We start from the raw sequence: 16,620 nt of genomic DNA, 5'->3' as shown, positions 1-16,620 counted from the left end.
CATCAACATAAAACCGGCAGAAATGTCTGTATATAACAAACATCATACATCATACGTATTTTTATAAAATGTGAAATGAGGAAATGTCAAACAAGTTTAGAGCACAAAATGCATGTCATAGCTAATACATTGCTTATGTACATACATATATTTATGCTTATSAGTTAAGTTGTATGTCAAATTGTATATATTAATAGAAACTTAATTTCTTCGCTTTACAATTAGTGTAAAATCTAACAAGAAGCGAATATATGTATGTAAGTAGAAACAGTTTTAATACGAATGAACCTTCTTTCCACTCACTAACGCATAAAAGCTTTTAAACTGTGCATTCGATCGGAAAATGTTTAAATTATTTATGCCACCCTCATAGCAACCACCCACGCAATGTCTTCTCTAGGCAACCCACCCACTTTGTTGCTATTGTTTTTGTAGTCACTGTGCAAAAAGTGTCTACAAATCATTTTTGTTTATAGTTGAGTTAGTTTTTAATTAAAATCCTGTTATAATAAATTATAATTTATAGAGGTGGATCCAAGTGCGCGCCTTTTAGCCGCAACCACAGTAAACAGCAGCACATACATACGTACAACAGTAACGGTATATGAAAACTCTACACTAGTACAGGCGCATGCTGAAGTATGTCGCTATAAATCGAATTTTTGTTATTTATTTTCATTGCTGTCGACTGGCGGTGGTCGATTTCCGCTTCTCTAAGGATATGCGCTTACACAAACGCACACACAAGCTGATAYACTTACATATGTATATATGTAATTTCTGCTTTGTATAATTTTGTTAGGAATATTTTWGCTTTTTATACCCTRAACAGGGTGTAACAGTATGATCAACACGGCGAGCTGATTTAGTCATCTTCGTCTGTCTGTATACATGTACATACGTGTGTTAATCGCTCATTTTCTGTTATTCAAGCTGGTTTTCTGCACACGTTCTTTTCTTGTCAAGGAGCGGGAAATCCAGATATCTACATGAAATTTGGTAAGGGTTAGTGTCTAAAGAAGTAGTATAATTATTGAGGAAACTATTCAGATCGGACCACGATAGCATATAGCTGAGATATAAAGTGATCGATTAAAATATAGCTCTTGCATGGAAAACTGTTTTAATTGATAAGATATTTTCACAAAATTTAGCACAGATATTTGTTCAATATAATGCTATAATCTCCAAAATAATTGTACCGATCGGATCACTACATCATATAGCTGTCATACAAACTGATTAATCAAAATCTAGTCCTTACAGCAAAACTTTCATATATTGTACTTATGACGTGATATCTTCRCGAAATTTGGCTTTCATTATTGCTTACGTAAGCTATATATTCTAAGAAGCTGTTCASCTCCTGTACCGACTAATCAAAATAGGGTAAAAGTTGTTGAGTTTTTTTACTTATCAAGGGTATTATTGTTCGTTGCAACCGCAGTTAATGTGTTTTTTGTTTTTTTTTTTTTTCTTCTTGTATTTATTAGATGATTTTGTTTTCGTTGTTATTATCATTATGATTGCCATCGCTAACGCTCTTGTTGTTATTGTAAGTTTATTTATGACCCCAACAAGCCAACAACGTAGCAAGACAAAACAAAACAAAACAAAACAAAATCAACTTGAAATTTACGAGCGTACAATTATGCTAAATAAAATGCAGCATAACAAAATGTGACTACAAAAGCAACAAGCGACATATACATACAAACGATATATGTATGTACATATATATACATACAAATATACTTTCACACATATACATATACGCACATCCATAGTTATATGTGTAACACTCAAAGCAACCGATTTCCATGCCATCGAGTTTGCTTGCGTTGCCTCGCAAATTAAACCTTCTACATACATATGTACATACGTACAGCGTTTTGCCACAGTACCAAACTACCGGCCCCCCTCCACCAACTTGTCGCATAGTACATATTTGCGCCTCACTAATTTTCCATATTCCGAAAATTTTACATTTTACATTTTGTATTTTGCATTTTCTGTTTTCCATTTTGAATTTTGCATTTTCGTGACGCCATTTTTCTTCATCACTCACACACAAACGCGCACATGTGCACACATACATTATATTCGCTCTTCTATGTACATATGTATGTACATATGTTTGTCAGGTTTTGCATACTTTTTGCTCGCTTTTTGTTTAGTTTTATTATAAACTCTATTTTTGCATGAAGTATTTTATTTGCATATAAATTACAAAGAAGCCCCGCATAATTGCATTACGGCAYAATGGTCGGAAAAGGGATGGGTAGGAGAAAAGTTTTCATTCGAAGTTTTTCAATCGATTTTAAGGCGGAAGGTCGGTCGGCCGCTTGTACTTTTGGACGTTTGGAGGTACATAAGTATGTATGTGTTTATGTATAGGTACTGTGTTTTGAAGATTTAAGCGAAATTTAAAGGGTGTTGTATTTAGTGGTAAGGAACTAGTATTGCTAATAAATGGACGGCAAGGAAGTATTGAGGGTATTTGAAGCGTTGCTCGATCTCCAAATGTGGCAAAATGTTTAGTTGGCTATCCATTTAGCCAAAAATGTTCTTCATCGCTGAAGATGATTTCACGGTAGAAATAAAAATTTCAGTTTACCTTAAAGAAATCGAGATTTATAATAAAATTTCAATGAATTTTAGCATGTTTTTACCATTGTAAGCCTTTTGCATTGATYATTTGACAATGTACACCTAATATAAATGTCAAGCACATGTGTTTCCTTTGACAGCATTTTGTCCGAATTCGCTCTCTAAAAAGAACACACTATACATATGTATATAGAAGCAATTTGTATAAAAAATTTTATATCTAATATGGAAAGCGCATAAAATATTTAARTTTAATTGCTTTGATAAATGTTTGTTCCACCAAAGAGCATAAGTATCTTCATTGGTTAAGCGAAGTTTAAGAAACTAACTGCTTACCTTTTTATTAATTCAGACTTAAATAATTATTAAACGTATACAAGATATTAAAAAATATTATAGGTATGTAGGTTGTTGCTCCATAGCCTAAATTGATATCATTCGCTAAGGGCCTAAACAGGTGCAATATCTATTTTAGCCTTCAAATAAAACGTTGCCAACTTTCAGGGGCAATATATTTTTTTCTATTTTTTGCTATATCCAGTTAGCTTGAGGAAAAGCTCGTTTTTTTATAGTACTTCTTGTTTTTTTAAGCTTGCAATGGAGATTTCAAATAATATGTTGCCTACTTTTAGGGCAATGTACTTTTTTTTTCATTTTTGGTTTATCCAGTTAATTAGGAAAAGCTCGTTTATTTTCAGTACTTGGGGACATATGAATTTGGATATTTCACTTCCGCTTATATTCATGATACAAAAACTTCACTCAAAAAAGATCATCAGCGGTTCCCAGAACGCACCTGAAATAGAAAAGAACCAACAAAGTGAGCTAGATAAACGGGTTTGTTTATAAATTGAAACTTGTTCAGAGTAAATAAGAAGTGTTCTCACACTTCTCCATCTAAATACGCAAACTTTTTCGAGAAATCCATAATCGTCGCACAAGTTAAAAAAAAACAATTTCGAAAAAGCTTGGTTTAAACCTTGATTTATTCCTTCTTCGACCCTTGACACACAATCTTTTTGACGAAGTTCTCTCTTARGAACGTAGAGATTTCAAAAAGATTATGTTCAGCACTTATTTTGATCATAAAATTCACATTTCTGATTAACTTTGCAGTGTAGAGTTTTGAACAGRTTTTTTACAGATCGGAAATCTATAGCGCGTCTTAAAAAAACGTKTCTCTAACTTTTTAAGCGGTTATGTAACTCATCATTTTTTAGTACTGTGAATTATGATATGATATGGTATAGTTATAGTTTCAATATATCACTAACAACTTAAAATATTATATATATTGGTTACCAGGACCAGTCCGGAACTAGTCGTAGCTGCGAATTGTGATATGATATACATACGTATATATAGTTTCAATATATTTCTAACAATTTTTTCAAAAAATATATATCCGTTACCAGAACTAGTTCTGCACTAGTCCGCATAGCTGCAGAAATAATACAAATTTTTGCGAAATTTTAAATGTGAAACGACATATGTACATATTTAATCCATTAATTTTATCATCTGATTATACAAAAAGAACTCTTTCTAACTTAACAACAACCATATGAAAAAAAAAATTGTCCACTAGACCCATGAAAATGAAAATAAAAATAAAAATTTATAATTAAAAACTAAACCGCTAAAGTGAATTTAAAAGTGTTATGTACAACAAACACTTCACTTAAACAATTAATTATTAGTATTTTACATATTTATTTTAATTACCGCAATCAGTTTGGCTACTTTTCCAGTTCATATTTCATCCGACTAAAAATGCACAAAGTAAAACCGGTCCGGTTTTTATTCATATTTATATTTTTGCAAGCGCTAATTTATTTACATAAAATATTAGTTTTTGCACTTTTATTTCTTCGCTTTAATTACAATAAAATGAAGCGATCGCCGCACATTGATAGGCGACATGTCAACAGCTCGCGGCACAATGCACTCGAAGTGTTCTCATGCAACGCACAAACACACACAAGTCACATATAAAATGTATGTGCATATGTRTGTATGTATATATATTTAAAAATATGCATATATATGTATGTAAGCATGCATTGAACAGACCCCAGCAAACTATAAATAAAAGCAAACAAACTCACTCACAACTATCTAGTCATGCATTTTTGTATGTATGTACATAGATATAACGCGTTGTTCATGAGCCATGCTGCAGCGATCGCCAAGTAACCAAGCAATGCAAACGCTCGCTAGCCAACAATAACAGCAACAGCATGCTTACTCATTGGATAAGCGGATGCTTATAGCCAGAGCCAGAGCCAGAGCCACGAAGTGCCGTGCAGCTCTTCCAACCAGCAACAGTGAAGCRTTGTTACTGTTGTTGTTGTTGCTGTTGATACGAGCAACTAAATTGTGGCCTTACAAGTGTTGTTGTTTTGTTTATGCAGCAATTTTTTTGCATTTTTTTCAAGTTTTATTTTATTTATTTATTGTTTTTGTTGGTGTTGTTTTTGTAGTATATTTGTTGTCAGTTAGCTTGACGTTTTCGTTGTGGTGGAAAATAGCAACAGCAAAAATAACAACAAAAAACAGCATGCTTATAAATAATTGCATGCCACTTTAAGTATTTTTCCCCAATTAGTTTTAGAAAAGTGTTGTATTCCAGCGAATAAAACAAACTGTTTGTTTGGATATATATGTGTGTGTGTGTTTRTCTGTTAGAGATAGTTGATAATTTAAGTGAAAATATATAATTGCGGAAAAATGTGTGAAATACTAAAAATTGTGCAAACGAAATGCCGAAGAATGTAGGCAATGCAAACGAATTGTGCTGYCGTCTAACAGTAAATGTATGTAAATGATGGCGTGTTATGTGAATTCGCTGAGAAATTTTTTATATGCATTTATGCAATGAAAGGTGATCAATGAGATGCTGATTTGATAGTTCGAAAATCTTAGAGTTTTTACAAAGTCTCTCTCTATTTATTGTCATCAYGAGGCTACTGAAACTCACAGCACAAGCATTTGTCTCGCTCTCTCTTCCCTAAAAGCCGAAAARACTTATAAGAAATGAGTTAAGTGGCAGCTCACTCTCTCTCAGATGTAGTTCACTCTCTCCCTCTAACTCTCTCTATTACCATAACCTAAAAAAKTTGTAAGAAATAAGAAAAGATGCACACGACAATACGAGTAGCTTACTCCCTCTCTATATCCTTCGATTGACATAAACTGAAAGCTCGCTCTCTTTATCCATAGCCTAAAAGCCTATAAAGCTTGTAAGAAATAAATAGAGGATAGAGCAGCTTCTCTCGCTCTCTCTCCTTCTATTGACATAACCTAAAAGCCTCGTAAGAAATCAATCAAGCCCCTAGCACGAGTAGCTTTCCCTCTATCTCTCTCTTTCCAAAACCTAAAAAATTATTTTGCTTCAAACTCTGTAAATATTATCTTAACAGACTTTCTCCAAACAGAAAACTTCACTCTCGTTAGCTCCTCATAAGCTCTTTCTTTCTTCATAGTAATCAAGAAGAATAAGAATACTGTGTATAGCTATTCTTCATACATACTTTTTGTACATTTGCGGAAACACTTGTATTTCTCKGTATACATGCTCTGATTTCATAAAACTACTTATTTTCTATGCATCCTGAAGCTCTGACTCCCTCAGCATCCACAAACTTCAAAACAGATGGCAGGTGTCGAGAGAATATACTATACTTCTCTTTTCTTCTACTTTCAAGTTTTTAGATATAGAAGATCATATAATAAGTATTCTAAATATCTGGCAACCATAGGTTCAGCTTCAAATCTGCTCCRAACTGCTGCCGAGAATAATTACACCAATTAAAAAATAGCAAAGCGAAAAATTTTCACACGAGTATTAGAATCAGCATAAAAGACAACAAATAAATTTGTTAATGGGAATTTTACCAGCGAAATTAAAAAATCCGATTTTAGAACAATGAATCCGAGTCGAAGCTGGAGAGTARCTACACCGGGAAAAACTAGTTGATTGTGCAAAAAGCGTAAAATTTCCATAGAATAATAAAGTTTAASACTTTTGAGGTCCAGAAAACATTTYTTTGRTGAAAAAAATAATATGAATGTTTAAAAAGAAATAAAAAATATTAAAAACCAAGCACAGTAATAACTCTAAGCAACCACAAAGCAAGTTATAATGCACTCAGAGTTTGTATTTACGGTCCCATTTGACTGTTGTCTCAACTATATGCGGGCACAAGGGTACCTTTCCAAAACATATTGTACCGATAGGTGGCGCTAAGCTCCATATATTCTCAATAATCATACTGTAAATGTCAGAATTTTTTCATAAAATGTAATTATGTGGGAAAATTTGCCAGCTTTGTGTTAGCAGGGAGATTGAAAACACTAAAAAAGTTTTTCTAACCTCACTTTTAAGATATGCCAATTCTAAACTACATCACATAACAAAATATTCTAAATGAAAGATCCGGGCGACTCAAGACTTTTCTCAATTGTTTTCATTCATTAAAAAATAAGTAAAGCTTTCTAATCAACTAAGCTTTCATTTAATGAAAGCTTTCATCAAAGCCCATTTTCTCTTCAAACAGACTTTATACTAACGAAACGATTATTTAAGGATATGAATTTTTAGCGAAAAAAAATGAATACTTAATCAATTAAGCTTTCATCAAGCTTTCATTTAACGAAAACTTTCATTTTAGACTATTGTCTCTTCGAACAAATTTTGTATCAGCAAAACGTTTATTTACGGATATGAACAGGAAACATGAGCAAAAATATGTGTATGTACATACATATATACTTCCGCTGATGATTTCAACATGTGAGGTTCTAAAAACATACATACATATGCACAAACAAAATGACAAAACAATAAATTATAATTTCAYTAGAAATATCGTTATAATCCCTTAATTAAAACCAAAGAAATACAAAAGAGCAGACTAGACTTCCACATACATATGTGAAAATAAATATACATATACATACATACATCCATACATTTGTATATGTATGCATAAAGTACTCATAAAGAACATATGACTGAGATTTATGAAGCTCAGCCTAAGCTAGAGGGATCTTAGCAGAAATTCATTTGTTTCTCAACAACTCGCAGCATTTACGCAGAAACCGCTGACAACAAATGTGCAAAATTTAATAACACGACAAAAACATACAAACACTTCAAGAATAAAAAATGAGAAATACATACATTATACCTATATACATCGTATAGTTTATATAAATTTATACACATATATATATATATATGTAACAACATGTTTACATATAATATGACTATATGTCTGCCGATCTGACTGCATGCTGTCTGACATATTTCAACAACATTTGCACGGATCTCACTGCTTCAGCTGATCCTTTGAGCTGTGCGAACTTGACTCAGCCAACAACAGCTATCACTTAAACAACAACAACAACAATGAAAACTAATATCAAATCAAAAATCAAGAATTTTTTGTCAGCGCGCTGATGCTGCATTTACGTTCCATTTAAAATGCGAAATGTGTTTATTTTGCGCTCCAAATTCAAGCAACATGCTGTTATTGTTGTTACTGTTATTGTTGTYGTTGTTGCGCTAGTTTGTTGTTCTGGTTCTAAAAAAGCTATTTGGTTGGTTGTTCGGTGCTTGTCTGCCATTGTTGATCCCCAGCGGTTGCCAAGCACATATGTACGTATGTATATCTATACGTTTTTTGTATGTGTGTGTTTGTGTTTTTTTGCAGAAAACTTGTACCTTCTGCTGGAGCTTGAGACGACGCCGAGATAAACTCTSGCTCGGTTGGCGCGCATGCGAATTCTATGCTGTCACTATGCTTCTTGTTGTTTTGTTACATTTTGTATTGTTGTTGTTATTGTTGCTTTTCTGACATTTGTTGTAGTCGCCGCGGAGTCTTGAGTGTTCTTTGTTGTTTAATTATTGTCAGACATGCCATTAATTTCAGCATGTCATGTTGTTAACGAATTCCTTTTTGTTTTCAGTTTTTTCTTATTTTTCTGCTTATTGCTCGTTTCTTTCTTCCTTCAATTTAATTTTAATRTTGTTTTTATATTCACCGTGCTTTTTGTCTTACATTATTGTTTTTTTTTTTCGATATGCGTTTTTATGTGCTTTTGTACAATTTTTAGACAACAATATATTTTCTATTTTTAGTATTTTTTATTACTTTTTAACGCGATATCGTAGCAAAGTTATTTTATTTGCATTACATTTTTTATAGTTTTATTTCACCTTGTTGTTGTTGCTGTTTGCAAAAATAAATAAATYGTATTTTAATCAAAGCGGTTTAAGCTTCGTAAACTACATTTTGCCAGAGCGTTGTCATTGAAATGAATATGTGGTTCATTAATTCTCTAGTTTTTCATGAGCTACATTTACATTTTTATCATTTCGTGGAAAGAAGTCATTAATTAAAATTACATATACCATGTATGTATGTATTTATATATGCATATGTCTATATAATGTGTTTTTAACGTACTTGAACTGTAAATAATTAACGAGAAATTTACATATGTTTATGTAGATCGCTGATTTGAGCGCTGAAACTATTTCATTCTCAGTCGTATCGTAGTAATAGTTGTCATAAAAATTATACAATTTGAGTATACAACGAAGACAAGTAATATTATATTGAATGTACATATATCCAATATGTACATTTAAAGTCAATATATTTCTTGCTAAAGTCATCGTTATTGCTACTTAACGATCCAAACAAGATTGGATCGCCAAAGTTCAGCGCTTATGTTAGTTTTGCGATTCCACTTTGTTTTTAGCCTTATGTCGACGCAAATTAAAGGGCTATCCATTTCAAGATTCCATACTTTTTTAAAGAAACAACACAGAAACTTCAAATTTAATGGGGAGTGTTTGTTATCATTCAAAAGAACATTCTTGGCATTTATTTTTTGAAAATTATCTCTCTCAAATATTGGCCGCGGCTACAGCTCAGTTTGACCATCCGTTGAATCCAGTTTTCTATGACTCGTTCGAGTATTTCGACTGTTAACTAACGAATGACACACGCGATGTTTTGCTACACGGCCTGAATCGAAGCGGGATTGTCCGCATAGACTTTAGACCTCACATAATCCCAGAGGGAAAAGTCGAATGGTGTGATATCACACGATCTTGGTGGTCAATCGACCGGCCCAAAACGTGAAATTGACTGCCCACCGACGTTTTCTCTCAATAAATCCATTGATTGATGCAATGTGTGGAAAGTGGCGCCGTTTCGTTAAAACCAAATGTCGCCAAGATCACGAGCTGCAATTTAAGGCATCAAATAGTCGGTTATCATGGCGCGTTAATGGTTGCCATTGACAGTTACGTTCTCACTGGTATCAAGATTCAATTAAATTGAAGAAATAAGAACCGATGATTCCACCGGCCCACAAGCCACACCAAACCGTTGTTTTTTCTGAATGAAATGTTCCTGAATCTCTTCAGGTTGCTCGTCGTCCCTAATGCGGCAATTTTGCTGAAAAACATTGCATCTTATAAGTTTTCAATAGCCTATAGGGGTAAGCGATTGAGAAGGTCGAGCGTTTTCAGTTCTTACACAAGCTATATTTCGTATGCTTTCAATTTAAGATCTCACCGTAAAATGCGCCAAGTCGTTCCATACGTCAGTCCGAGTTACTGGGAACGGCGTCGAATCGACTCTCGACGGTCTTCATATACACAGCTATGACTGCTATATTTTCTACAATCAAAAATTCTTCCCCCTCAGTTATACAGACGTAAAAACGAACGAACTTGACTAAATCGGCTCAGCTCATCACTTTGATCATTTATATACATATATACTATGAGGACCCCGGCGTTTCTTCTGCTTGGTGTGACAAACTTCATGGCAAACGTAATATACCTTTTTCAAAATATAATAAGCGCGCTTTTCAATTAACCGTCCACTCACAGTCTTACGAAAAGCTTAATCAGCCTAACTACACCGCTTTCTAAAAATACCAATACCTTTATAAGATATCCGTTCATTAGAAGCCTCACCTAAATTAGTTATGCATATATCCATATTATCTTTCCAAACCTAATATATACAAATTATATAAACTTTAGAACCCACATTCAGAAAAAATATTAATATTCACACCGATAGTAAGACCTTAAAAGAATAATTTATCACTTCCTCTCATTTGAAATTCCCTCACTCTGTCTAACACACGTCGCATTTTGCTTTATTGATTTACATTTCTCTGCTATGCACTTAATGTAATCAGCAAATTAAAAAAGCAAAAAGTAAAACAATTTGATAAATAAACTAATTAAAAATTCTGCCATTAAAAATCTTATTAAATTTAATTATTTACCCATGGATTCGGCCATTAACGTTGCACGACAACTTTGCARCAGTGGCAAACTTGTTGTTGGCGCACATGGATGCGCCCAGGCAACCACCCACCAATCCACTCATMCAGCAATCCAGCAATCTGGCAAGCGAGCAGCAACCAAACAACTTTTCGTAATATTGCACATATTACTTGAAGCAAATTTATTGCATACGAAAATTGCAATGACTCGCCATATACAACAACTAGAATATTCATATAAAACGCAACAACAAGTTTGTAACAGGAATGAACACCAAAAGGATGAATACTTGCTTGCTTTTAAGTTTACCGACAAAGTGAAAATGTTAGTAGGAAGTATGGCTATTTTGGATTTGTATATGTTGGTGAAAGTGTTTTAGTCTCGGCTTTAGAGAGAAGAGGACTTGGAAATAGAAGGAAGCTCAAGTTAAACGTGCTTTCTATAATTGAATATTACGTAAGTTCACGCCAGTTTGATTACTAACTAAGTAATCAATTCTTAATTCGTTCGTCATCAAAAGGGGAACTCTCATCCGAGGCTGTTTTCTTCTTTTCATTGGGAATGTTTTTTACGTAGAGGGTCCCCAACCCTCCGCTTAACACTGGAGAGCGATATTTCACTTTCTCACTTAAGCTCGCCCTCATACTTGGTCTAAGATCSGAAGTCATAAGCTGCTTGAGCCATATGAAAAAGAATCATTTCTAGACATTCCCATGTGRATGGCGCTCACAGAACTTTCCCCACTTGCGTGAWCTTCTACAGATGACTCCRTCCTCCAAGAAGAAGAAGAAGCAATCAATTATTGCTCTCTGCACCAGACAGTTAGAGGCAATTCAGCTCTAATTTTCAAAAATAAAGTTTGTTTACTTACTAAGTAATCAATTATTGCTGTCAGTACTAAAATAACTATACCGATGTATTTTTAATTCTCAAAAAGGCGCATATTCTCTCGCTCACTACTTTTTTCTTGTGGAGATTGCAAAATGTTCAAAAGTCAGATTGTAAATGAATATATACTTCATTGGAAAATTGTGSCTCAAGAACTTAAATATTGAACAGCTAACCTCATTTGGACTTCAAAACTTTCATATACTTCGCGAAGCAAATCTAACACTCTCCAAGCACAGAAGATCAATTTATTAAAAAAAAAAACAGCAATGGTGTATTCTTTTGTATTCCTGGGAAAACTACAAACACTACTAAGCTAAATAAAGAGTTTGAATAGGYCCTAAGGATGAAAGCCTTAACATTAGCTAAGCTTGAGAGTATTTGAAATCGTACAGGTTTAATATTTCCCTGATAAAATATCGCATTCCGCTTTATCGATGTTTTCTCAGCTGTTTAGTAACTAATTCTTGCTCTCAGTACTATCAAAAACACGAAGTTAAATGTGATAAAATCGCTTTATTYCATCAAAATATAATTGTGAATGCTTCTGTATTCCTAGGAAATCGAGTACTCAAGACACTGACTCGCTAAAGAAAAAGACGAGGAAACCATAATCATTCTCGCAATTTGAGTTTAAGTAAATTTAAATCGTTTAAACTTTTTTTTTTTTACTCTCAATCCTGATACTCAAGATACTCATACTATTTTTTTTTTTAGAAACAGAAACCAAATTGTTTAAGGATAATACGAGAAGATTACTTTAAAAACTGAAGTATTGAAGCCTGAACATTATTTGAACAGTGTTTCATGGAACTACATATTCAAAGCTGAAAATACGTATGAAATTAGATTCAAAAAAAACTTCCAAACCCAAGTTCCATAAACTATGAAATATTAAAAAAATCGCTTAAAATATTCTACATTTACAAACATTTTCGCTTGTGAGCCACGTGCGCACGAAGGACATAATAAAATTTCTCGTTTGTTATGCTGCAAAATTAACATTAATGAAATCAGAAACTTCACTTGATGTGAAGCTTTTAAAAAATCAACTAAAGCGCAAATAACATTATCGAGCTTAACATTCAGGTTGACATGTGAACACATGAAGAGTGCGCACAGTGAGAGACTGAGTGAAAGTAAAGGATGAMGTAAGACAAGGCAAAAGCAAAGGAGTAGGAGAGATTTAAGCTAAAATGAGTATGATGTAAGTGAGTTGGAGGGCGAAGGTGCGTTCAAAATACATTAATATGCAAGCAAGCAACTTTTAGGCATGTGATGCAGAGATTATTGGAAAAAAATTTAAATAAGTAAATAAAAATTATAATTATAAAAAATACGTATGCTATTGACWAGGTATCACATAAATTTAAATGAAATTCAAATAAAACATGATTTTATAATATCCGCTCAGTCCTTTGTTTAAGGATAATTGGTTAAGCTCTAGCATTTCTATGATAATTTATACAAACACAATCGTCTCAAATGTCTCTCACGTGTACAGAAAATAATTAATTAGAATTTTGTTTAGGCAAAGCAATGCATATTTCATAAATTTTTTAGCAAATTAATCAACAAATTTACTTTGCGAAGGAAAATTTATTCTCACTTGCTTGCGAAATTTCAATTAATATAATGTTTGTTATGCTAAACAGTTAATAGAATGCTGAATATAAGCACAAGTAAATATTTACAAATTTCTGATAAAAACTAATTTRTGGCTTTTATTCAGACAGTCAGACAGTTCGCAGTGTTTAGTTTTCCCGAAACAAATTTGCTCTCAATGAATTATTGTAATTTCAACAGCAAATTATAGTTATTTGCACAGATTGTCTTACTTACTAAATTGCTCACAAATGCTAATTAAAAGAAGATATATATGTGTGTAGCAAGCAAATGTAGTGCAGATTATATATTTGCTTGAGTGAAAATGCTGAATGTCCACGGACATTCATTTAGGCGMCAGACAATAGATTTGCAATGGAATATATTTGTGGAATACAAACTAAAGTAGCTTAAGTCGACTYAAGATAATGTAAATAATTTCAATTATGGCACGAAACTCTTTGAGGATTCAACACCATCTTTCAACTTGCAGAYAATTTTGAAACTGCAGCTTTAGATTTGGATAGAATAATGTTAATATAAAAACAAATATTATCACTAAGCAGCAAAATATCAAATTTAGCATCAATGGATTTAAGCTATTTTGCCTTAATGTCACATACAAATATATATATATATATGATATATATCCTTAGTAGATTATATTATGTGTGTATTTCAATTGTTATTATATAATATTACACATATAAATGTGGTCATATATTTAATTTATGCGCTCATAAGCACGTAACTCAATATACGTTTGTGTATATAAGTATTTATGCACAGCACTGTCTTCAACAATAGTCGCCTAATTGCATGCTATGTACAATCTAATTTTACTACACATATCAAATTAGTATAATTTTAATTAAATAGCAACAACAAAATAGCTTTTATTGTGGCATTGAAGACAGCTGTATGTGGTGACTCGCGCACTGCAAAGTTCTGGAAAGTGCTGAAAGTCAACAAGAAAATCTTTGCACAAATTTACAGCAATTTATTTTGCGAAAATGGAATTATAATAAAAAAATTAAGTAATAATAATAATTCATAACCATTTATAGCCACTTTTGCTTTTGTATACTCAAACACCAWTAATTGAGTAAATTAGTAAATTGTCTACACACAAAAATATGAAGTAAAGTTGATTAATTGACTCAATTAAGCAACCACTTTGGCTAACCATATCCACTTTTACTGCAGGAATCTTCATTAGCACTTCGTATACTTAAACACCATTAATTGAGTCAATTAGTAAATTGTAAGCCCACAAGTAAAGTGCTCAATTGACTCAATTAAGCGACCATCTCAACTACTGTATCAACCTTCGTTAGCWCTTCGTATATTCAAACATCATCAATTGAGTTAATTAGTAAACTGACCACACAAAAAAGTATGAAGAAAAATTAGTTAATTGACTTAATTAAACGACCATCTCAGCCAACCAACACCAATGCTGCTTTAAAACCCTTCGTTAACACTTCCAACTGAACCTCCAATTCTTAAATACCCTATTCAGACCGCCACTAATTGAGTCAATTTGCAAATTTCCTAAGCACAAGATATCGAAAAAAATTAAGCCACCATCTCAGCCTGCCATAAACACTATTGCTTTGGCAACCATCATTAGCACTTCGCCTATTCAAAGACCAATAAAGAAACGCCTTTCATAATTAACTATTTGCCACACACAAAAAACACAAAACACAAACAAAATAAATGAAAAGTTAAATTTTCTATTTAAATAATTCCTACAATCTTTCAACTGTATTTAAATGTATGTGTGGCGTACGAATTCTTACATTCTCATGCCACCGCCGCCTGACGGAAGAGATTGTCCAACTCAATTTACTGGTGTAACGGCGCACCAACACTAACAAACTTGCGCTTGTTAGCACACCGTATGCTTGCTGCTTTTACTGTATTTGGTATAGTCGCTGTTGTTATTGTTGTTGTTGTAGTCGTTCTTGTTGTTTTTGCTGTTGATGCTGGAGGACGTGCAGGCAATTAAAAAGTTTTACGATAAGTACACTTGAAAGGATTTACAAAAAGTTCTGTAATTTATGTAGCACAAAAGATGCAACAACAAAAATAAAAAAAAAATTAAAAAAAAACTTTCATTAATATAAGGGCAATAAATAACTAACTATGTGTATAAATACTTATATGTGTATGTAAGCAAAGCAATGAGTGTATATACTCATGTTGTATAGCGGTGCTCTCATGTCCAGCTTGTAGAACACTTTCTGTGTGTGCGTTGGTTTACCTTGAGCATATGTCAGATGTATTTTCGAAAAGTTTCCAAATAAAAATGTTATAAATTAAATAGTAAAATTCAAGTGCAACTGCAATTTGGTAGTCAAAGCAACATTTATTTAATTGCAGTGACAAATTCCTCAGCTTGGAACTAAAAGTAATGAAGAAAAAATAATTTTTTAAAATTTTCATATAAAAAGAGAGATGAGAAATGAGTGTATTTGTAAGAACAGCTCAGTATATTTTTATAATAATTTTTTATTTTTTTGATTTTTGGATTTGAGTTTATTTTAATCCTATAAACATCTTCCTCACCTTTAGGCATGTTTTTTTGTAGGGTCTACCGGAAATAAGCATTGGGTTCAAGTGAACGCAAACTTTCACAAAATGAATCACCAATTATTAAATAAAACATTATTTTCTATAACTATACATTTTTTTTACACATTTATAAAAAAATATTCTTTCTAAAACAGWTCCCCAACAATCACGTTTTCTATGACTTACAAGTGAATATAACCCCTTACTACCAAAGTGATATTTACTCGTTAGTAAGCTTTTCTACCGTAAAATTAAATTTTATTGTCCACTTGTCCAATTGCATTAAATAAAATTAAAATACAAATACAATTAACTACGGCACAACAACAACTCCAATCCGAACATTGAGCTTATAATTATTTCGAATTTACTTCAATTTATCTGCCGTGTTGAATTTAACTTTAATTACGTCTACAGTTGTTTCGATTCATAAGCAAATACCATGAATTGTGCGCATATATACGTTTGAACGCCTGAAAGTATGCTATGCTTTTACATTTACATCGAAATATATTTGTATTTATTTAGTTGAATTGCATTTAAAAGGCTGCAAGGCATGTAAACAATTTCGTTAAATTAAGATAACTTGTGGAGCAGCAAGATGGAGACTGCAA

At 32.6% G+C, this 16,620-nt stretch overlaps 1 protein-coding gene and 1 long non-coding RNA gene across 2 annotated transcripts in view; one reads left to right on the top strand and one right to left on the bottom strand.

The window, feature by feature from the left end:
• The window catches only part of LOC108965312 (DNA N6-methyl adenine demethylase-like), a 285,055-nt gene that overhangs the window by 258,402 nt on the left and 10,033 nt on the right, over nucleotides 1-16,620 (top strand). The window lies entirely within an intron of this gene.
• Nucleotides 2,263-4,523, bottom strand: LOC108965328. The gene is made up of 3 exons (XR_001993099.1): nucleotides 4,336-4,523; nucleotides 2,673-2,771; nucleotides 2,263-2,617 (listed from the first exon to the last, which is right to left on the bottom strand). It is a non-coding gene; the product is annotated as an uncharacterized LOC108965328 (long non-coding RNA).

Source organism: Bactrocera latifrons, unplaced genomic scaffold (genome assembly GCF_001853355.1).
Source record: "Bactrocera latifrons isolate USDA-ARS-PBARC rearing strain unplaced genomic scaffold, ASM185335v1 scaffold_139, whole genome shotgun sequence".
NCBI classification, from domain to species: domain Eukaryota; kingdom Metazoa; phylum Arthropoda; class Insecta; order Diptera; family Tephritidae; genus Bactrocera; species Bactrocera latifrons.
This window is presented reverse-complemented; position numbering and strand designations above follow the sequence as displayed.